At 36.6% G+C, this 25,276-nt stretch overlaps 1 protein-coding gene across 1 annotated transcript in view; it reads right to left on the minus strand.

Moving 5' to 3' along the window:
• The window catches only part of LOC120351448 (phosphatidylinositol 5-phosphate 4-kinase type-2 beta-like), a 71,831-nt gene that overhangs the window by 36,505 nt on the left and 10,050 nt on the right, over nucleotides 1-25,276 (minus strand).

The raw sequence follows: 25,276 nt of genomic DNA on the forward strand, positions 1-25,276 counted from the left end.
CATATTATCCATTCCAAGTCCCAACTTGGTTCATTGAATTTCCAAGAACATATTAGAAAGTGCAATTCTAATCATAATATAGGTTCAACAGTTTATGGGTTCAATTCAAATCATGCAGAACATGAGTTTTTTGCAGCCAAAGATAATTCTCATAGATATAATATTTTTGTTTGAGTTAGTGACACACAACATGATTTCTCTTCTAGATTAGGATGAATAATCCATCTCCATATCGCAAATATCCAAAACAAACATGTCTCCTCGTTTTAAAGTAGGTAAACAAATTCTATCTTAATCAAGAACTAATACACTTAACCTTAGCAGAATTTGTAGTTATATTAAATATTTGTCCATGTTGACTGAGAATCAATTATCATTCGATGTAAATATGAGAGCTTTCTCTTACTAATTCCATGATATTGGTTTCTACAACATCGATACTCATATTTTCTTCGATAGCTATCTAACATTCACCATTTTCTCATAACATACAGTATTACTTGGTGGTTTCTCATAAAATATGTCAGAGTAATCTAATATGGTTACTGGGTGATTGTGATTATTCAAAGTGGAATATAATACTGGTAATATTGTTGTCACGTCGCAGATAATATAATATATAACTGAATGAGCTTGAGACAGTCATGTGCAATATTATGTAATCACTCAAATTGATTGTTATTTGATATTCGAAATATTTTACTGATAATCGAAGAAACAGTTTGGCATTTGTACCAGAATCATGAGTTTTGACAGAGAAGTTGTAGCTGAAATAGCGTGACAATAAGTATGCCAACTATAAGTGGGTTTTTGGGTGCTATAAGTGCATCTTCATAAAGGATTGATGAAGATTGATTGAGCCGTGCTCCAATTTAGAATCGAACTTCGCCTATTAACTTTATAGTACGATCTAGCACACAGCACATTTTTACGTTAAGGGGTTGGAATTGTCGCAGACAGACTCCATCAATAAGTGATGCTCATCCTGACCTTGCATGGCTTCCTTGTCGAGACCCCTCTCCCCAAATCCCTCCCCCCACCCCCCAACACCCCCCCAACAAAGTTCGGTACTCAGAGATATCGATTTTGTGATATTGAAGACGACTTCGTTTTTCTTGCTTGAGCTGCCTACTAGACTGTATGAAAGGGTGAGACTTCTCAAGAGGAGCCATCTACAGTTTGATGCATTTCACCCGTCTGGAGTGCTGCACCGTGAAACTTTGAAGCACATGCATAAATTGAAACTTTTGATGGCTGAATGGAGGCTCATCCTCCATCCTTGCCTCATTCTGAAGAAACTTTATACAAGTTGAACTTTTATCTACACATGCTACTTCTCTATTATAGCTTGTAACAGAGTTTTAACATGTGTAACGTACATTATAATTTATTGTTATTTTTTGCAGGTACTTTGATGAAACTCTTTCCACTGTAACTGTAAGTGAACCCAATAAAATTTTACTTATCATTTCCTATCTTTAGCTAGTTTGAGATGGAAAGCTGATATTATTTTTTATGTTCTACGATTATAGAAATTATACTTTGACTTCAGACCTGGCCTTGGACATGATTAAAAGTATCTTATAGATAGAAAGTATTCATAATAATATCTACTGTGTCCATAATATAACGCATTTCAGATTTTAAATTGCATCTAAACATGACTCGCTATGTAGGTGTATGATAGCCATTGTTCAACACTCAAGTTATTGCCAGATCAATATGTCCTGTCTAGTACTGTTTGAACAGATTATACTGTCATTCAGTTTATTTAAATTCAGTAAAATTATTTTTGCTATATTCTATGAGGAATATACTCACAGAACAGTTCTAATCGTATCGAGTTGATGATCATGTTTTTTACCTTGGAAAAGAGGTCTCCTTTCGCCAGCTCAAAAGTTTTGAGGTTCAAAATCATTTCCCTCTAGTTTGGATCCCATCTTGAACTGTTGGTCCACTTTTCACTCTCATCATAATTCCTCAAATATTCATGCACAAGCCTGGGGCACATGTGGGCATCATCCTCAGTAGAGAATCATTTGACTTCTCTCAGCTGCAAGATTTAGCCTACATAAAGTACTGTGGGTACTCAAAACTCATACTGCCTCCTCCACACGTATCATCTCACTCCAACCAAAGTAATCTCTCTTGAATGAGGAGAAATGTCACGATTCGTGTTCCTATAATTAAAACACAGACTGCAGTTAATTGGGTACCTACACTGTTGCAAGGAAGACATGTTTATACGCCCGCCCCTTCCTATCATCTCCACTAATTAGGCTTATATTCTGAGTTCTTTAGCAAACTCTGTATTTTTTAAATAAAATTGGAATTTATTTTAAATTATTTTCCAACAAACAGTATAAAATTAATCATTTGAAAGTTATAATCATGATTGGAGGAGTTTTATAGTTATAGAATAATATACAAGAAGGAAAACGTAAATACATTTTTAGCTCTATCTGCAAACAAAATGAAACCTCTTGTGTTGCTTGATTATTCATCTCTAGTTCCGGAGTCTAAATTATATTTTTTCAAGTTCAATTTAATCTTTATATAATTTCATAGATGATTCCTTGAATGGTTTATTCGACAACTTTCTGTTATATGTGATTATATCATGGCTACTGTAAGAATCCACTTATAATTATCACAGAGCCAGTATTGTAATAATTATTTTTACTTTCCTTGCCCTATTACCATAGATAAGGAAAGTATTGCTTTCCGGAAAAAATTGAGGATCCCCAATTTCCAAACTTCTATACGTTTCAAGGACCCCTGAGTCCAAAAAAGTGATTTTTGGGTATTGGTCTGTATGTGTGTGTGTGTGTGTGTCTGTGTGTGTGTGTGTGTGTGTGTGTGTGTGTGTGTGTGTGTGTGTGTGTGTGTGTGTGTGTGTGGTGTGTGTGTGAGTGTGGTGTGTGTGTGTGTGCGCGCGCGTGTGTGTGTGTGTGTGTGTTGTGTGTGGGTGTGTGTGTGTGTGTGTGTGTGTGTGGTGTGTGTGTGGTGTTGTGTGTGTGTTGTGTGTGTGGGTGTGTGGTGTTGGTGTGTGTGTGTGTGTGTGTGTGTGTGTGTGTGTTGTGTGTGTGTGTGGTGTGTGTGTGTGTGTGTTGTGTGTGTGTGTGGTGTGTGTGTGTGTGTGTGTGTGTGTGGGTGTGTGGTGTGTGTGTGGTGTGTTGTGTGTGTGTGTGTGTGTGTGTGTGGGTGTGTGGTGGTGGGTGTGTGTGTGTGTGTGTGTGTGTGGTGTGTGTGTTGGTGTGTGTGTGGTGTGGTGTGGTGTGTGTGTGTTGTGTGTGTGTGTGTGTGTTGGTGTGTTGTGTGTGTGTGTGTGTGTGTGTGTGGTGTGTGTGTGTGTGTGTGTGTGTGTGTGTGTGTGTGTGTGTGTGTGTGTGTGTGTGTGATGAGTGAGTGAGTGAGTGAGGAGTGAGTGAGTGAGTGAGTGAGTGGAGTGAGTGAGTGAGTGGGAGTGAGTGAGTGAGTGAGTGAGTGAGTGAGTGAGTGAGTGAGTGAGTGAGTGTGGGAGTGAGTGAGTGAGTGAGGAGTGAGTGAGGAGTGAGTGAGTGAGTGAGTGAGTGAGTGAGTGAGGGTGAGTGGTGAGTGAGTGAGTGAGTGAGTGAGTGAGTGAGGAGTGAGTGTGTGTGTGTGTACACGATTTCTCATCTCCCAATTAACGGAATGATTGAAATTTGAAACTTGAGGTCCTTACACTGTAAGGATCCGACACGAACAATTTTGATCAAATGCAATTCAAGATGGCGGCTAAAATGGCTCAAATGTTGTCGAAAACAGGGGTTTTCGATTTTCACGAAAACGGCTCCAACGATTTTGATCAAATATACCTAAACGTCATTGATAAGCTCTACCAACTGCCACAAGTCCCATATCTGTAAAAATTTCAGGAGCTCCGCCCCATCTATGCAAAGTTTGATTTTAAATTCCCAATTATCAGACTTCAGATACAATTTAATCGAAACATTTCAAGTGGAAAAGATTTAGCATGAAAATCTCTACAATTAATGTTCAGTAACATTTTCACCTAAAATTGAAAATAAGCTCGAAATTCGAGAAAATAAGATTATTAAATTGCAAACTATTGGCACTGCTGATTCTATTCACTATGAAGAGCTAGCAGACCTCTTGTGTCTCCAATGGTTATTGTTCTATCACCTGCTGGCTTAGATCTTTGAATAGTAGACTAGAGATGCGCGTGTACACTAGCGTCAGTTGATCAATTTTCATAACGGCAAGGAAAGTTGTGTGAGTGTGCCACACCAGATTTTGAAATCTCAATCCAATTGGAACTTAGTTTCTTGCGTTGTAACAGTGTAGATAATAGTGTAGATTTTCTACTCTCAATCAATCTAACTAATCTTATAGTTAGCAAAATCATAAATTTCTCCCAAATAAATTATTATTATTATGTACTATTTAAAAGTAATATGATTGTTATCTCTTGGAATCGATTCGACTGTTTGGTTGTGGGTCGTTATCATAATAATATTGTATGTTGATGATAGAGCACGTTGTGAAGCACAAACCTTTTCTACCAGTTTGGTTCGTGGCTCAGGCTTGATATCTCAACCACACCATTATCAAATTCTGCCCCAAAACTCTTCAGAATCCATTTCGTCCCAGCTTCCCGTGCCCAATATAGGGGTTCGATAGGGGGTTGGCGTAATCAAGTATATTTTGTTGTTCGCCCAGGGGTGGCACCCCTGCCTTGTAACGGCCCCCGAGCTTGGCCCTTGCCCAAGGGAGGCCTGAAACTCCGTGGGGGTTGTTGCTAGTGGTAGCTATTGATAGATCGCTGCCTTGATTCGGAAAGACCTGTAAATTCGCAATTCTATCACCTTTTTTTGGAGGGTGTTCGGGAGAATCCCTTAAGGCCTGATTCAGACTTTTATGATCACTACGTGACTAGCAATATTCTGAATGGGAAGTTAGTTGCGTACGGGAAATCAAATTGTGGTTGTTTTATTTATCGATGGATTTATAGTAAAGTATAAGATGATTCAATGATTTTAATTTTTTGTGATAAATCATCCAACAGTCCTAAATTCGAACACAAGCACAAGTCACACTCATTCGATAATTCAAAAAGGGGTTTGAAGGACGAGTTTGATGGGTTAAGAATCACATACTGTAGAATAGAAGGAAATACTTTTATTGCCTGCGTAGAAGAAATCAAAACATGATTTTTGAGACACAAACAGGGGTCTTAACGTTTGTTTAACCATCGTAGAATATAAAAACTCTAGATATTTCTCGTTGTTACATTTGATATGGTGCAACTGTTACAAAAATTAATGAGTGTTTTTATGATAGTTTTCACAATATTGAACAATAGTCTATCAATTATTCGAGGATTATTCTCATCTGTAACTCTAAATTCGAAATCCCTAGTGCAGTTTATAAATAAGAACTTTTGTGAAAATGAAAAAACATAAGAATATTTTACTTATTCCATCAGAGTTCGGAAGGAAACAATTTTTCAGCATGTTGTTCCTTTTTCAATCAAAATTTTCGTTTTGTATTCGTTTTGATTTATGGATGCAAAAAGATTGACTGAATACATTATTCCTTAACCTTAAAGTTCTCTTCTTGAAGCATTAATAGTAACAGTGAGTTAAAAAAATTCTACTCTATGATGTTCTTTATTTTCAATTCAGAAAACTTATAGCTTAATGTCCTTACAGTCCATAAGAAGTCTTGAATCTTATCGAACAGAAGTAGCGTGTCTTATAATGCCTATAATTGAGCGATACGAGATCCAGATGGCTAATAAAAACAACTATTACTCTTGAAAGAGTTCATAGTTGTGGGTTACTCCACATTAACTGTTCAGAAAACATCATAATCGTGTAGCCTATCATTAGCTGGAATAGATAGCTTTCAAATTCGATTAAATTGGTCTAATGGCCAATTTATCAATTGAATTTGATTGAGATGTCAAACGGTGGTTGAGTTTGAAGATATATGACATAATTTGGGTTCGAAGGTGAGAACCGTTCAAAATAATTAGTAAATTTGAGGTTACCTAATAGTCTGAATTACGCAATATGTGTTGAAAATTTTGGGATAATTATCTTCATCAAAGCTGAGGTGAAGATAGAATAGGACAAATTGTGAATTGGAGAGAATCAATATTGGGAAGACTTCATGGGGGATAGAAGGTGGAAGAAGATTATTTCAAAATTATATTTGATTAATAAGTTATTTCTATGAATTAGAATGATACAGTTCAATTCATGTTATTATGTTTTTCATTGGAGAGTCTCAATCATTATCTATAGTCATCATGCCAAAGTCGATTAATTTATATCCATCAATCAATTTTTGTATATATTAATTTATTTATCAATCAATCGATTAGTTTATTCCCAGTTTAATGAACGTGCTACACCATTTAAATGACTGAATTTATATTGGAATTAAAATTAGAGAGATACTTCATTTTCAATCAAAAATTATTTATGAAGAGATTTCGAGATTTTCGTTTGACCCATATTCCAGTGCAGATTCTACCATGATGAGGATGATTGTGATGAATTCAAGTGATGCAATCGCAGTAATGACAGTCCATTGTTTAGAATGTGAATAGATACCGTAAAATGGGATGTAGTACTTTCCCCACAGCACTACATAGTCCAATAACCGCTCATTGTTTCAATTCATTGTCTAATTCTAACCACAACTATTAAACTACAAATTTTCACACTCCTATACCTCTTACTAAACCTGTTGAATTATTATACTGCACTCCTCTCTCACAGGTAGGTCTGCTCTATAACGTCACTACACTTTAATCATCATATTATTCCACTATCCTTGAGTTATGATAACATATTCAATGATGATTTGCGTTTTTGAATGTATCGTAAAATTTCAAAAGAATCTCTTTTGATATTTCATTAACTTTCCCCTGTGGTTTACTATTCATTATTCACTGAATGGTGACTGTATTCTAATATGAAACATACTCATTTTTTACTACAAACCTGATGAGTTCATAATTATTCATAATTTTTCACCTGTCATCGTTTCATGATACAGTCATATAAACAGACATAATGATGAATGTGAAGGGGTTCTTTAAAGAAACTCTGCATGTACAGTTCTGTACAAGATGTCTGAAATTTATTTCAGAGATGATATTTCTGTAAGATGCGCTCAAACAATTTCGTCTCTCTCCAATTACTCACTACAGCAAACCTTACTCACTTTACTATCTGCAACATAATTATTCCTATCATTATCAAATTAGTGTCAGCTTCAGCTTCACTTCTCGAAACTAGAGGAGACACATGAAATCTACACAGAGTTTTTACATAATTGAAATTCAGTTTGCAATATCCGCAACAATAAGACACGTGCCTACATTGTAGTAATAAGATATGAAGGGCAAAAATTAGAGGTCCATTGGAAATGAAGCCGATTTTTCTACTATCCCTAGAAGAGGGGTGTGCTAGATGGTATAAACAAAGGAACGCTGTTTGATGGGAGATATAAGGGTGGTAGAATCTTGGAGAGAAAAAATCGAATATCTTTACATCAGAGAGTAGCTCTCAGATGAGTTTGCCACCATAAAGGAGGCGAGAGATCTGCTCTCTCTCACTCGCATAAAGGGTGTAATGTAACATTGGAAGAAGCAGAAGCCATGGTGGCTGTGTTGTGTGTACTTTGCTGGCAATTAGCTAGACACTCTGTGATGTGGTGTACTGTGCCACGTGGCTCTTTGTATAGGAGCCCCTATCCTACCTTCGACATCGGCCACAGGCAAATCAAATGCCTTTTCTCTCTTTCTCTCAAATCATGCTGTTCAAAAACTATATATACATATATATAATATTATATATATATATATATATATATATATTATATATATATATATATATATATATGTATATATAGTTTTTGAACAGCATGATTTGAGAGAAAGAGAGAATATGAGTTCATCTTTCTCGATAATGATCTCCATCAATCAATATTATTAACTCTGAACACCTTCAATGAAGATGAGAATATTGATATATTTGTTAGGGAAGTATTAATTGTTATCTATATTTCATTATTTTTACTAGTTTTGAGGTGCCCTGACTCTATAAGAGCAAGGGTATTGGTTTTGATTAGGGTATTGGTTCACCTAATGATTTGATGAATTGTATTTTGTTTGAGTACCGTTATTCGATTTCAGTATTTTTATAAAAGGCAGGAGGGGTGTAACCATGCTATAATATATTTATCGGAGTGTATAATGTATGAATTATAGAAGCAACTAAAATAGGCTTGACTATGGATTCTCCTCTCACCTACTCCAATGTTCTTCAATATAATACATTATTCACATGGGAGACTGCCGCCGCAATAACCCATAGACGCATTCTCCCCTAAAATCTGCTTCCCTCCCCCCATACAATGCAAAATTTTTTGTCAGTAGTCATTTTGAATCATGGAATGAAAAAGAAGATGATTGAAAATCAGAGTTTCATATACCATTGTTATAATGTGGATGAAGATATTATTGTGTTTGGATAAAGTTATGGATCTACCAGGTAAAACAATAACAGTTATCTTACAAATGATATTTTCAAGGTATCCATAAGCTATTCCGCAACTCTCACATTACTCTCATACATCACATTACACGTACTCCTTATTACGACTGAGAACAACTCCATAGCATTAAAACTAAGAAATGAGTTTTCGCCAACTTATCAGTCCGAGACTATTGCTATTTTCTCCCCTCGAATCCAGTCGAGCAAATATCAATGGGGAAAACAGAAATGCGAATTTTGCTGCGATAAGAAATTTAGTTAAAATTATGGGCTTCATACAATCTGGTAATGGTACTTTGCCAACATTTTGCAAGCTAATCTTCCTGATCTCTCGTACGGGAACGTCCGCCAGTCCAAGCTCTTTTGGAATTGACGTTGTAACAAATTGGTAGAGACGTACACAATGTAGAGGATTTATTAGTGTCCCTGAAAATGACTATAACGGTAATATTTTCATGGATTTCAAGGCTATCAACTGAACTGGGGAAGCTCCAACAATAATACCTGCTGCAGTAGAGTATTGAGAAGTTTTTTCATCAGTTTTCAAATAAATAATTATTGAAGTAAAACTAATTTTTTATGACATGTTGCCATATATACTCCTCAAGTATTCAAAACGATTCTGACTAATAATCTGTTTGTGTCTTGTTGAATAGTGTTATAGATATTTGAAGCTGATAGTTAAATTTATTTGTCCATGAATTAAACTTGGTTGAGATGTGTAGACTGGAAGTAAGACATCCACTGTAATGAGATTATACGTACTTTGGACAAACATTATTATAATCATAATGGAATAATCGTAATTTATACGGTAATTGAAATGAGACTAAGTACTCTGTACAAACATTATTATAATCATAATTTATTATTCCATATCAGTTTCAAAAAAAAACTTCGATGATTTATTTCCTGATTTCATTCTTCTTCCATGATTAATTCGTGATTCTCTCATTTATACATTGGGAATTAATGTATAATTGAATGTACGAGTAAATAATAAACATACTGCAGTATTGATATCAGTATTATACGGTACCTCTCTCTCCACAATCACTATATTGTTATTTTAGTTGTTCTGTGAGAATTTCACTGTAGAACTTATTTACAACTTTGAAATTCTTGCACTCATACGGTGTTAAACTTAAATATCTTTCTCAACTTACTACTTGTTCTACTTCAAGTAGTAAAGCTGGAAGAAATATTTTAGAGTATTATTATAAATTCTTTGTAGAATTTAATCTGTGCAAATGGAGACGCTGCAGTTGAAAATCCACATGTGAGTGAAGAAGTTGCACAGGAAATAGCTGTAATCTGAGTAGATTGTTAACTCCTTTATTTAGTTCTGAGTTTTGGATACCATCAGTACAATTCTAAAATGAGAGTCTTGGCTTCAAAAGACAGCATCTTATTGGCCGATTCTTTGCACAGCCATAAAGCTGCTATCTTATGAAGCTCATTGCAAAACACAATGTGCCGATTATTTGACACAGCCATGAAACTGCTATCTTATGAAGCTCCATTGCAAAACACAATGTGCCGATTAATTTGGCACAGCCTAAAACTGCTATCTTATGAAGCTCCATTGCAAAACACATGTGCCGATTATTTGGCACAGCCATAAAACTGCTATCTTATGAAGCTCCATTGCAAAACACAATGTGCCGATTAATTTGGCACAGCCATAAAACTGCTATCTTATGAAGCTCCATTGCAAAACACAATGTGCCGATTAATTTGGCACAGCCATAAAACTGCTATCTTATGAAGCTCCATTGCAAAACACAATGTGCCGATTAATTGGCACAGCCATAAACTGCTATCTTATGAAGCTCCATTGCAAAACACAATGTGCCGATTAATTTGGCACAGCCATAAAACTGCTATCTTATGAAGCTCCATTGCAAAACACAATGTGCCGATTAATTTGGCACAGCCATAAACTGCTATCTTATGAAGCTCCATTGCAAAACACAATGTGCCGATTAATTTGGCCAGCCATAAAACTGCTATCTTATAAAGCTCCATTGCAAAACACAATGTGCCGATTAATTTGGCACAGCCATAAAACTGCTATCTTATGAAGCTCCATTGCAAAACACAATGTGCCGATTAATTTGGCACAGCCATAAACTGCTATCTTATGAAGCTCCATTGCAAAACACAATGTGCCGATTATTTGGCACAGCCATAAAACTGCTATCTTATGAAGCTCCATTGCAAAACACAATGTGCCGATTAATTGGCACAGCCATAAAACTGCTATCTTATGAAGCCATTGCAAAACACAATGTGCCGATTAATTTGGCACAGCCATAAAACTGCTATCTTATGAAGCTCCATTGCAAAACACAATGTGCCGATTAATTTGGCACAGCCATAAAACTGCTATCTTATGAAGCTCCATTGCAAAACACAATGTGCCGATTAATTTGGCACAGCCATAAACTGCTATCTTATGAAGCTCCATTGCAAAACACAATGTGCCGATTAATTGGCACAGCCATAAAACTGCTATCTTATGAAGCTCCATTGCAAAACACAATGTGCCGATTAATTTGGCACAGCCATAAACTGCTATCTTATGAAGCTCCATTGCAAAACACAATGTGCCGATTATTTGGCACAGCCATAAAACTGCTATCTTATGAAGCTCCATTGCAAAACACAATGTGCCGATTAATTTGGCACAGCCATAAAACTGCTATCTTATGAAGCTCCATTGCAAAACACAATGTGCCGATTATTTGGCACAGCCATAAAACTGCTATCTTATGAAGCTCCATTGCAAAACACAATGTGCCGATTAATTTGGCACAGCCATAAAACTGCTATCTTATGAAGCTCCATTGCAAAACCAATGTGCCGATTAATTTGGCACAGCCATAAAACTGCTATCTATGAAGCTCCATTGCAAAACACAATGTGCCGATTAATTTGGCACAGCCATAAAACTGCTATCTTATAAAGCTCCATTGCAAAACACAATGTGCCGATTAATTTGGCACAGCCATAAAACTGCTATCTATGAAGCTCCATTGCAAAACACAATGTCCGATTAATTTGGCACAGCCAAAAACTGCTATCTTATGAAGCTCCATGCAAACACAATGTGCCGATTAATTTGGCACAGCCAAAAACTGCTATCTTATGAAGCTCCATTGCAAAACACAATGGCCGATTAATTTGGCACAGCCATAAACACTGCTATCTTATGAGCTCCATTGCAAAACACAATGTGCCGATTAATTTGGCACAGCCATAAAACTGCTATCTTATGAAGCTCCATTGCAAAACACAATGTGCCATTAATTTGGCACAGCCATAAAACTGCTATCTTATGAAGCTCCATTGCAAAACACAATGTGCCGATTAATTTGGCACAGCCATAAAACGCTATCTTATGAAGCTCCTTGCAAAACACAATGTGCCAATTATTTGGCACAGCATAAACTGCTATCTTATGAAGCTCCATTGCAAAACACAATGTGCCGATTAATTTGGCACAGCCATAAAACTGCTATCTTGAAGCTCCATTGCAAAACACAATGTGCCGATTAATTTGCACAGCCATAAAACTGCTATCTTATGAAGCTCCATTGCAAAACACAATGTGCCGATTATTTGGCACAGCCATAAACCTGCTATCTTATGAAGCTCCATTGCAAAACACAATGTGCCGATTAATTTGGCACAGCCATAAAACTGCTATCTTATAAAGCTCCATTGCAAAACACAATGTGCCGATTAATTTGGCACAGCCATAAAACTGCTATCTATGAAGCTCCATTGCAAAACACAATGTGCCAATTAATTTGGCACAGCCATAAAACTGCTATCTTATGAAGCTCCATTGCAAAACACAATGTGCCGATTAATTTGGCACGCCATAAAACTGCTATCTTATGAAGCTCCATTGCAAAACACAATGTGCCGATTATTTGGCACAGCCATAAAACTGCTATCTTATAAAGCTCCATTGCAAAACACAATGTGCCGATTATTTGGCACAGCCATAAAACTGCTATCTTATGAAGCTCCATTGCAAAACACAATGTGCCAATTAATTTGGCACAGCCATAAAACTGCTATCTTATGAAGCTCCATTGCAAAACCAATGTGCCGATTAATTTGGCACAGCCATAAAACTGCTATCTTATGAAGCTCCATTGCAAAACACAATGTGCCGATTAATTTGGCACAGCCATAAACTGCTATCTTATGAAGCTCCATTGCAAAACACAATGTGCCGATTAATTTGGCACGCCATAAAACTGCTATCTTATGAAGCTCCATTGCAAAACACAAGTGCCGATTAATTTGGCACAGCCATAAAACTGCTATCTTATGAAGCTCCATTGCAAAACACAATGTGCCGATTAATTGGCACAGCCATAAAACTGCTATCTTATGAAGCTCCATTGCAAAACACAATGTGCCAATTAATTTGGCACAGCCTAAAACTGCTATCTTATGAAGCTCCATTGCAAAACACAATGTGCCGATTAATTTGGCACAGCCATAAAACTGCTATCTTATGAAGCTCCATTGCAAAACACAATGTGCCGATTAATTTGGCACAGCCATAAAACTGCTATCTTATGAAGCTCATTGCAAAACACAATGTGCGATTAATTTGCACAGCCATAAAACTGCTATCTTATGAAGCTCCATGCAAAACACATGTGCCGATTATTTGGCACAGCCATAAAACTGCTATCTTATGAAGCTCCATTGCAAAACACAATGTGCCGATTATTTAATTTGGCACAGCCATAAAACTGCTATCTTATGAAGCTCCATTGCAAAACACAATGTGCCGATTAATTTGGCACAGCCATAAAACTGCTATCTTATAAAGCTCCATTGCAAAACACAATGTGCCGATTAATTTGGCACAGCCATAAAACTGCTATCTTATGAAGCTCCATTGCAAAACACAATGTGCCAATTATTTGGCACAGCCATAAAACTGCTATCTTATGAAAAAAAGCTCCATTGCAAAAACAATGTGCCGATTAATTTGGCACAGCCATAAAACTGCTATCTTATGAAGCTCCATTGCAAAAACAATGTGCCGATTAATTTGGCACAGCCATAAAACTGCTATCTATGAAGCTCCATTGCAAAACCAATGTGCCGATTAATTTGGCACAGCCATAAACTGCTATCTTATGACGCTCCATTGCAAAACACATGTGCCGATTAATTGGCACAGCCAAAACTGCTATCTTATGAAGCTCCATTGCAAAACACAAGTGCCGATTAATTTGGCACAGCCAAAACTGCTATCTTATGAAGCTCCATTGCAAAACACAAGTGCATCAAATTTCTAATGATGCCAAAAAAAGGTTTGACTTTTTATCCGTAAAAGGATAATGTTCTAGTTTTGCAATTAAATGACATCTCATTAGAAGATATGCCAACTCCGATTCAGCAAAAGTTGTTATGAAAAACAAACAATATATATAATCATAGATAGATTTATAGATACATATAAATCGATAGTCCCTTATGTTTACAAATGAATCTAATAGGCCTACATTACAGCTTGAAAGGTACGATATTTTATCATAGTTTATATAGTTATTGTTTCACTTTTTTATTATTAAAAGAACGACTAGCAGTCAAATTTCTTCAATAAATAAAATTTATTCACTTTTCCCGGTTGCACAAAAGCCGGTAAAATTTTAATCGTAATTAATTTCACGAGAGCCAATCAGAGAAAACTTTTTCGACAAAAATGCCTCTCTGATTAGTCCTCGTGAAATTAATCACGATTAAATTTAACCAGCTTTTGTGCAAACGGCATTTACTGTGACTGTGACTGGTTGTCAACCAGGAAGATGGCGGACCTGCCAAAAGATCTCTTTGTCACAGTAAGTGAATAAATTCATTTATTGGAGAAATTTGACGCTAGTCGTTCTTTTTGATAACAAAAAGTGATTCAATAGTAAGCAGTTTGTGATGGAAAACAACATTGAAGAATGTTATTGGGTGGCTCGTTGGAGTAAGTGATGACGCGCCGGTCTTTCGGAGGAGACGATAAGCCGTCGGTCCCGACTACCTAAAAAGTAGTCGTCATCTCTCATCATCATCCCTCTCACTCATTACCCACGCACAAACCTATGAGCTTATGTGGGCATCACCCTCAGTATTCATACAACAATAAATTTAATTATTGATTAGATTTATTTGTCACCTTAGGGGACCATCTTCATTTCGTGATTATATTTTATATACTAGCCGTCAGCTCGCTTCGCTCGCCATATCCGTCTAGCCAGGGGACTCCGCCCCCTGGACCCCCGACTGATCGTCCAAGAATGAGATCAGCAGGCTCGCTTCGCTCGCCTGCTTTTTCATTTGAGCATTTTAAATCATATGTTAGGACGATCCAGTCGAGGGTCCAGACCTAAACGCCTGGCTAACGGATATGGCGAGCGAAGCGAGCTGACAGCTAGAAATATATATGAAGCTCCATTGCAAAACACAATGTGCCAATTAATTTGGCACAGCCATAAAACTGCTATCTTATGAAGCTCCATTGCAAAACACAATGTGCCGATTAATTTGGCCAGCCATAAAACTGCTATCTTATGAAGCTCCTTGCAAAACACAATGTGCCGATTATTTGGCACAGCCATAAAACTGCTATCTTATAAAGCTCCATTGCAAAACACAATGTGCCGATTAATTTGGCACAGCCATAAAACTGCTATCTTATGAAGCTCCATTGCAAAACACAATGTGCCAATTAATTTGGCACAGCCATAAAACTGCTATCTTATGAAGCTCCATTGCAAAACACAATGTGCCGATTAATTTGGCACAGCCATAAAACTGCTATCTTATGAAGCTCCATTGCAAAACAAAGTGCCGATTAATTTGGCACAGCCATAAAACTGCTATCTTATGAAGCTCCATTGCAAAACACAATGTGCCGATTAATTTGGCACAGCCATAAAACTGCTATCTTATGAAGCTCCATTGCAAAACACAAGTGCATCAAATTTCTAAATGATGCCAAAAAAAGGTTTGACTTTTTATCCGTAAAAGGATAATGTTCTAGTTTTGCAATTAATGACATCTCATTAGAAGATATGCCAACTCCGATTCAGCAAAAGTTGTTATGAAAAACAAACAATATATATAATCATAGATAGATTTATAGATACATATAAATCGATAGTCCCTTATGTTTACAAATGAATCTAATAGGCCTACATTACAGCTTGAAAGGTACGATATGTTTATCATAGTTTAATAGTTATTGTTTCACTTTTTTATTATTAAAAGAACGACTAGCAGTCAAATTTCTTCAATAAATAAAAATTTATTCACTTTTCCCGGTTGCACAAAAGCCGGTAAAATTTTAATCGTAATTAATTTCACGAGAGCCATCAGAGAAAACTTTTCGACAAAAATGCCTCTCTGATTAGTCCTCGTGAAATTAATCACGATTAAAATTTAACCAGCTTTTGTGCAAACGGCATTTACTGTGACTGTGACTGGTTGTCAACCAGGAAGATGGCGGACCTGCCAAAAGATCTCTTTGTCACAGTAAGTGAATAATTCATTTATTGGAGAAATTTGACGCTAGTCGTTCTTTTTGATAACAAAAGTGATTCAATAGTAAGCAGTTTGTGATGGAAAACAACATTGAAGAATGTTATTGGGTGGCTCGTTGGAGTAAGTGATGACGCGCCGGTCTTTCGGAGGAGACGATAAGCCGTCGGTCCCGACTACCTAAAAATAGTCGTCATCTCATCATCATCCCTCTCACTCATTACCCACGCACAAACCTATGAGCTTATGTGGGCATCACCCTCAGTATTCATACAACAATAAATTTAATTATTGATTAGATTTATTTGTCACCTTAGGGGACCATCTTCATTTCGTGATTATATATTTATATACTAGCCGTCAGGCTCGCTTCGCTCGCCATATCCGTCTAGCCAGGGGACTCCGCCCCCTGGACCCCCGACTGGATCGTCCAAGAATGAGATCAGCAGGCTCGCTTCGCTCGCCTGCATTTTTCATTTGAGCATTTTAAATCATATGTTAGGACGATCCAGTCGAGGGTCCAGACTAAACGCCTGGCTAAACGGATTGGCGAGCGAAGCGAGCCTGACAGCTAGAAATATAATATTCCCAGGAATATCTGATTGCAGTAGCAGTGCTCAATCAATTTTTCCGCGATAAAAGCATTTCAATCTTCAACTTGGTGCCAACCTAACAAAGTCAACTCAACTTAATGCCAACCTGACAAAATTATTAAATTATTAATTTTACCAGTTAACAACTGTTTCGAAGAGGTACTCTCTATAGATATAGTTCTATATTAACATGGTATGAATTTTTTCAATTATAATCAAGAGAAAGAAAATATGCTGAAAGACGACTTTAAACCCTTAAAAACCACCCTTATAGTTGAAATATTGCCAAAAGATTTCTTAGTGCGCCTCTAAAGGGCCAACTCAACATACCTACCAAATTTGAACGTTTTTGGTCCAGTAGATTTTTAGTTCTGCGAGTGAGTGAGTGAGTCAGTCAGTCAGTGAGTGAGTGCCATTTCGCTTTTATATATATAGATATATTGTTTGTATTCTCATATCAATTTTTGCTAGATCGAAGTTGGCTTAGTTATCTTCGTTGGCGATAGTTATCTTCTAAGATAATTATTAATAAATTTAATATTTTCTACACAAAAAATAACTGGATTGGATGCCACATATCGGTTAAACAAATATATATTAATGACATAAAGTAATGGAGAAATGACAATACTCACTTATGTGTTTTCAAGTGATTACTAAATACATTCCTCATGACCACCATATAGTGTTCTACTCCATCTACAGTCAGTCGATACATTCCTAAGTATTGCGGCAATAGTGTTTTGCCGTGCCTTTCCACTATGTACTGAAAAAATAAACGCAAGCATCATAGAATAAGACAATGTCTTCAGTCAGCTCAGCCAGAGAAATATGATTGATATAGAATGTATCAGTACACAATTCAGTTAAACCTTCAAAATCCTGACAAAACCTTCAATACTTATAGGAGCGTTAACCAATATTTTGGCACAAAATACACCAACAACATTCAAGTTGAAATATTAGAGACTAACAGGTAATAATAATAATATTCGTAAGGCTTTCATTGGTGGAAAGTTCCACCTCGCCTGAATAGAAAATTTGAGCCGTCAATGTGCCTTACGAGTGTCATACTTCAGCCGGGACCGACAGTTTAACGTGCCCATCCGATAACACTAGACTAGCAGGTAATAATAATGATATTCGTAAGGCTTTCATTGGTGGGAAGTTACACCTCGCCTGAATAGAAAATTTGAGCCGTCAATGGGCCTTACGACTGTCATACTTCAGCCGGACCGACAGTTTAACGTGCCCATCCGATAACACTAGACTAGCAGGTAATATAATAATAATATTCGTAAGGCTTTCATTGGTGGAAGTTACACCTCGCCTGAATAGAAAATTTGAGCCGTCAATGGGCCTTACGACTGTCATACTTCAGCCGGGACCGACAGTTTAACGTGCCCATCCGATAACACTAGACTAGCAGGTAATAATAATAATAATATTCGTAAGGCTTTCATTGGTGGGAAGTTACACCTCGCCTGAATAGAAAATTTGAGCCGTCAATGGGCCTTACGACTGTCATACTTCAGCCGGGACCGACAGTTTAACGTGCCCATCCGATAACACTAGACTAGCAGGTATAATAATAAATTCGTAAGGCTTTCATTGGTGGGAAGTTACACCTCGCCTGAATAGAAAATTTGAGCCGTCAATGGGCCTTACGACTGTCATACTTCAGCCGGGACCAACAGTTTAACGTGCCCATCCGATAACACTAGACTAGCAGGTAATAATAATAATATTCGTAAGGCTTTCATTGGTGGGAAGTTCCACCTCGCCTGAATAGAAAATTTGAGCCGTCAATGGGCCTTACGACTGTCATACTTCAGCCGGGACCGACATTTAATGTGCCCATCCGATAACACTAGACTAGCAGGTAATAATAATAATATTCGTAAGGCTTTCATTGGTGGGAAGTTCCACCTCGCCTGAATAGAAAATTTGAGCCGTCAATGTGCCTTACGACTGTCATACTTCAGCCGGGACCGACAGTTTAACGTGCCCATCCGATAACACTAGACTAGCAGGTAATAATAATGATATTCGTAAGGCTTTCATTGGTGGGAAGTTCCAACTCGCCTGAATAGAAAATTTGAGCCGTCAATGGGCCTTACGACTGTCATACTTCAGCCGGGACCGACAGTTTAACGTGCCCAACCGATAACACTAGACTAGCAGGTAGCCCGTGTGACAAACTGAAAGCTTCACCTATTGAAAAATTTGAAATAGGTCTACAACCAATGTCTGTAAATTTAGAATCTATAAGCAAAATTTCAAGTTAATCAGTCCAGTAGTTCAGACGAGATGATGCGTCATTCATGAATGTCCTATCTTGAACATGTATAAGCCAATTCTTTCCTTTATATATTATTGATAACATGGGTGTAATTATTTTTTGGAATAGTCTTCTAATATGTAAGAATTGTTTGATCAAAACATGTTTTATTTATAGAATGATAAGGGCCTATCACACAAAGAGCGATCTGCGATCAGATCTATTAGATCATTAGAGTAGGGAGGTTAAGCCGGTTCTGGGACCACCAGCGATGAGCAGCCCAGCCCAGCCTAACCTAACCTAACCTAACCTAACCTCTTCCTCTTCCTCCTCCTCCTCCTCCTCCTCCTCCTCCTCTTGTATTATCAACACTATTATCAATGAGGAGGATGAGGAGGAGGAGGAGGAGGAGTAGGAGGAGGAGGAGGAGGAGGAGGAGGAGGAGGAGGGGGAGGAGGAGGGGGAGGAGGAAGAGGTTAGGTTAGGTTAGGTTACGTTAAGTTAGGTTAGGTTAGGTTAGGTTAGGCTGCTCATCGCTGGTGGTCCCAGAACCGGCTTAACCTCCCTACTCATTAGATCGCTCTCTGTGTGGTCGGGCCCTTAGTGTATTACGCCATAGAGATAATGTAGGTGGACCTACTAATAGATTTCTCTATAGAACTAGAAAGATAGGGCACGTCGTGCCAGATTTGACAATTTCAAGTCAATCGTCACAGTTCTTTTACTTCAAGCTCTGTGGCGTTTGAAGACTCGCAGTTTAAACACATGTACTTTCAAGCGCGAGTCCAAGAAGTTCCACAGAATCGCCAAAAGATAGCACAGTTTCCACAATGCTAGTGGTGGTTCAAAATTCTAGCATCACTTCTCAACTTGGCGACAAAAGTTCTACAAGGTGCGTCAGAGAAACTTACTTATTTGAAAAAATCTGGTGTGGCGCACTCACACAACTTTCCTTGCCGTTATGAAAATTGATCACCTGACGCTAGTGTTCCCGCGCATCTCAAGTCTACTATTCAAAGATTTGAGCCAGCTGGTGACAGGGCAATCACGCGCTGGAGACACACATGAGATCTGCTCTCTTCATAGTGAATGATTTAATAAAATCAACAATAATTTGCTATTGAATAATCACATTTTCTCGAATTTAAAACTTATTTTCAATTTTAGGTGAAAATGTTACTGAACATTAATTGTAGAGATTTTCATGCTCAATCTACTCCACTTGATTTTTTTTTTGTTTCAATTGTATCTGAAGCCTGATAATTGGGATTCTATCTGCATCGATGGGGCGGAGCTCCTGAAATTTTTACAGATATGGGACTTGTGGCAGTTGATAGAGCTTATCGATGACTATTTTAGGTATGAATTTGATCAAAATCGTTGGAGCCGTTTCCGAGAAAATCACGAAAATCCCTGTTTTTGACAACATTTTCGCCATTTTAGCCGCCATCTTGAATTGCATTTGATCGAAATTGTTCGTGTCGGATCCTTATAGTGAAAGGACCTTAAGTTCCAAATTTCAAGTCATTCCGTTAATTGGGAGATGAGATATCGTGTAGACAGACGCACATACACTCATACACACACATACAGACCAATACCCAAAAACCAGTTTTTTTGGACTCAGGTGACCTTGAAACGTATAGAAATTTAGAAATTGGGGTACCTTAATTTTTTTCGGAAAGCAATACTTTCCTTACCTATGGTAATAGGGCAAGGAAAGTAAAAATTCCCGCACAGTGAATTGGTCGTGTTGACGGGCATGAGGGGGCGCATCTAGAGAAGGAAGTTCCCAAGTTTATCCTCCCTCAAGTGAGTAGCCATCATGCTCTGGTCTAGAGAGCAGCGGGGCCTTCGCAGGTGAGAGCTTCTTTTCTAATGGTCGATCACTTGTTGTTGCTACGCAACGTGCCTTCCGCGCTCGATTTGAAATTCCTCCTCAGACTCGTTCCTGGTCGTAATTCGATTATGTCGTGGGTTAACTCATTTCGGGAGTGTGGAAGTGTCGCTAAACCCAGAAATGGACTTCAACGAACCATCAGAACTCCAGAAATATAAAAAGAGTGAGGCAGTCAGTTGTGCATTCTTCCTGGTGTTCAGCTCGCAAACACGCAGCTGCTATGGCAATTTCTGACTCCACTGTTCGACGAATTTTCCATGAAAACCTTCAATTTTATCCCATCAAATTGGCAGTTGTTCAAGAATTGACTAAACGCGATTTTGTTGCCCTCCAAAATGCATGTGATATGCTGATTGAAAACCTGCCTGAAGACGCGGTCATTTTTTTCAGTACGAGGCTCATTTCCACATGAGTTTCCTCAATGCGATTTTTTTTGGGATTTGAAATCCCTCGTTTATGTCGATCGACCGCGAACCATAGCACACTTCAAGAACAACATTCGCGATGCCATTGCCAATATTTATTTATTTATTTGTTGATATAATTACAAATCATATGAATATGATCGGGATAGAACAACAGGCATAGCCAAAAACTATTCTGCTCCCAAATTTTGATAGATAATAAAATTCCCGAAAAAATAGGTTATGTTTGTTACTGAGGAAAGTTAAAGTTCAAAGTTCTGTCCAAAAATATATATGAGCTAGAAATTTTGAATTTAGAATGATTAAAATACCAAGTTATAGTCAAATATTGCACTTAATATCACCGCACTTCGAATAAATTAAGTTATTTCAGAAAATTTTGAAGTCAAAAATATACACACAACTTTCCACTAGGCACAGCTGTAACTATACCGATTGATTTACTGCAACCATAGCCACCTCTAATACAAGGTCGCGGCCTACGACATTGCAACGTCGCAGTGTAGGCCTAGTATCTAATACATGATTGGTGAAAAACATTAAAAAAATACCTGCTGATCTTTTTTACCAATCATGTATTAGATTCTAGGCCTACACTGCGACGTTGCAATATCGTAGGCCGCGGCCTTGTATTAGAGGTGGCTATGCTGCAACGCGTGGATACAAATTGACTCCAGTGTATATGCGCAATGGGGGTTGCCATTGATCTGATGTAATTTTCAAGACTGCATAAAAAAATAGGGATATTGTATTCTCATATAATAAAAGATTAAAACAATAACTTTAGTATTTTTGTTTTTATTCACCTTTCAAATGAGTAAGTTTCTCTGGTGCAACTTGTACTTCTCTATTCCTAATGTATGATCACATTGGATGCGTATATGTGCAAGTGCACGCTTAGTTATGCATGACCAAGCTTGCAGATGTCAAACAAAATCTGGAAAGAGCAAAAGGAACAATCACACTGAACGCGTGCACTTGCTGGTTGCGTTCAGTGTCAGCAGCTACATGCAAGTCACAACGTGTTTCAATGGCATTTTCCAGATTTTTTTTCGGTTCATGCATGATCTGCCGTGCACTTTCACATAAATAAGTGATCACACCCTTATTCTATTATTAAAAATTAACAGGTAAAATAAACAAATAATAGAGAATAGACAAATATAAGACTACTTACAGGGTGATACTGTTTGAGAAACGAGTGCATTCTTTCCACTTCTTCGCTGGTTAAAGTCTTGACAATGAATAGCCGATCATATGATTGGTAGAAGTTGGCACCAGACTTGCCCGGGGAATCTACCAGAACCGGTTGAGACCTGTTAAAACAAGAAAACCACTTGTTTCACATCAACTATTCCAAAACACAATTAAATAATGCTGAAAATGTCCAATTGCTACTAGTTAACACGCTTATCAAATATAGAACACAACTTTTAATAACTGGAATTAGTTCAGAAATTTGAAACCTAAAATTCAATAGTATGTTAGAGAATACTCCAGACCCAAATGAAATCCAGTATTTCATTTACATTTCTATTCAAAATCTATAATCTTCTAGAAAAAGGTTCTGAAGGTTCATCATATGTTACAAAATATTCTAAGCTCAGTGGAACTAGCGTTTCATATTTCTAATCAAAATGACTATTTCTAGAGAAAGGCTTGATTCTAATTTCATCTAAATTTATGCTAATTAAGAAACACTGAATCTATTATGGCTGATGTCACTATTGTCTATTGAAAGCGCTATTGTCAATATCTACTGATGATATGAGTGGTTGATACTATGTTCTATTTTAAATAAGCATAAATTGAGTTGTAATTTCTAGTAGTAGAGGTGTAAGACTGATTTCTAGTAGAATTTTTTCCATTATTAAAAAAAATCTTCCGAATGCATTTCAACGCATGTATTGAGATGAAGTGACATCCGTGGATATGTTGTGCTATAGTGAAATTTTCCTCCAATGTTTCGGAATTGGGGTCCAATAATATATATTTCGTGTTGAGAAACTTTCTGCCATTATACGTAAATGTAGGCTCAATGAAGATGGAGGAATAACTAACTAAACGATAATATTAATTTCTTTTTTCTAATTTTATTCAAATTTGTTGGAATGATTGTCTGAAATCTGATGTAGAACCCAGGTTTGTACGGCTGATAAATCTCTCATTAAACAATGTGGGTAGATTTTTAGATATATTTTCTTTTTTAAATGTTCAAATACTGTATAAGCAACACATTTTGAATTGAATTATCAATAGTTATCATCACTGATTTTTGAACTATCTTAAAATGAATTAATGCTTCTTGATAATAACAAAAAATGTTAAGACTTCATTATTCGCTTTTAGATTGTGAAAAAATCATTAATTAGCATCTTTAGATCATGCAAAACTTTTGAAGTATAATACAAAGCGATAAAATTAAGAAATCAAACGGGAAGATATCATATCAGTTCATTATTCGAAAATCAAACACAAAACATATCAGAGAAAATATTCAAATTGTCTTGATATTTACAAATTAAAAAATCACACTTCTTGAAAATCTCTCAGTATCTGGCATCAGACATTAACTTTTTTTAAAGGTTTCAAATACAAACACTTCTGAATTGGATGTCGACATTCTAAAAACGGTTGTGTACAGCTTACACGGTTATAGGTACCAAATTAGTTTCAAGTCATTTAATAGTTTAAGATAATATGAATCGGTCATTTTTCTAAAATAATTTTTCGATTTTATTAAGCCAAAACACTTTACAACTGGCCATGTCAACAGGTATTGAAAAATACAGAAAACTATGACAAATCGTTTCAACACCTATTTTATCATACAAAACAATGTGGGGTTTTACTGAATGTATCAAATTGTTGAAGAATAATGGTTATTAAATTTATGCTTTCAAGAAAGCTAGCCTACCTACTTTTGATACTCATTTAAGCGAATGTCTCAATTATTTTTTTCTCCAAGTGGAAGTAAAACCCCTTTGTACAGAGGTAAAAAAGACAGCCTTGTTGAAAAAAAAACAGTCTGAATTCATTGATGATTCATGATTATTGAATTTACATCTGAGTCCTATAATCAAACATGAGAGTTCAGGAGAAATCTACGTGTCATACCTCTTGTCATATCTGAATCTAATAACAATGTTCATTTCAAAAAGACAATAGTTCTCAAGCTGGTTCTCTCAACCAAAATAATGAAAAAGTTCCTATATGAGCCCAGGAATAAGTTGATAACAGATTACACAGTATACAGGATCTTCGATTATACCGAAGATTATATATTCACCTACGACTACATCGTTTTTATTTGGTTTATTTGTATCATAGTCTATTTTCAATTTTGCTCTACAAATTTATTTTAATTAGTAAGTCATTTAGGGGACGTAACGGAGGATAATTGAAATTTAAAGTTGAACGCAACATGTTGTGTTTTTGAAATTGTATGTAACCCTAGTTTTATGTTACTCCAGGTTTTAAACTATCAATGTTAGAGTTCTGAGAATCGTTTCATTCATGTTTAGCGTATTTTACATACAGATTGACTGATTAACGAAATCAAGTACTACCATTTCAAATTGCAACGGTATAGATATCTATGAACACACATTTATGAAAAAAACTTGAGTACATCAGGATCAAAATTTATAACCAATGAAAAATATTTGAAAATAAAGATCAATAGCAAAATAATTATAGCACATTGGCTTTAAGCCTGTTGTTCCTTTCCCAATCATTCATATTTGAAAATTATATTGTATGTATCGATGTATAAATAAATAACTATCAGATACGGTACTGAAGTTGAATGTATTACTTTTATTTTATTTTCAAATTAAACAAATTCTATTTTAATTTCTCTCAGTGTGGAAATAAGTTTTCAAGTTCTAACGAAAAACTGGTTCTAGAGCTACAAGATGGGTGCAATAACTATTATTATGAGGTGATTTTATTAA

The sequence above is a fragment of the Nilaparvata lugens genome, chromosome 1, assembly GCF_014356525.2.
Source record: "Nilaparvata lugens isolate BPH chromosome 1, ASM1435652v1, whole genome shotgun sequence".
NCBI lineage: Eukaryota > Metazoa > Arthropoda > Insecta > Hemiptera > Delphacidae > Nilaparvata > Nilaparvata lugens.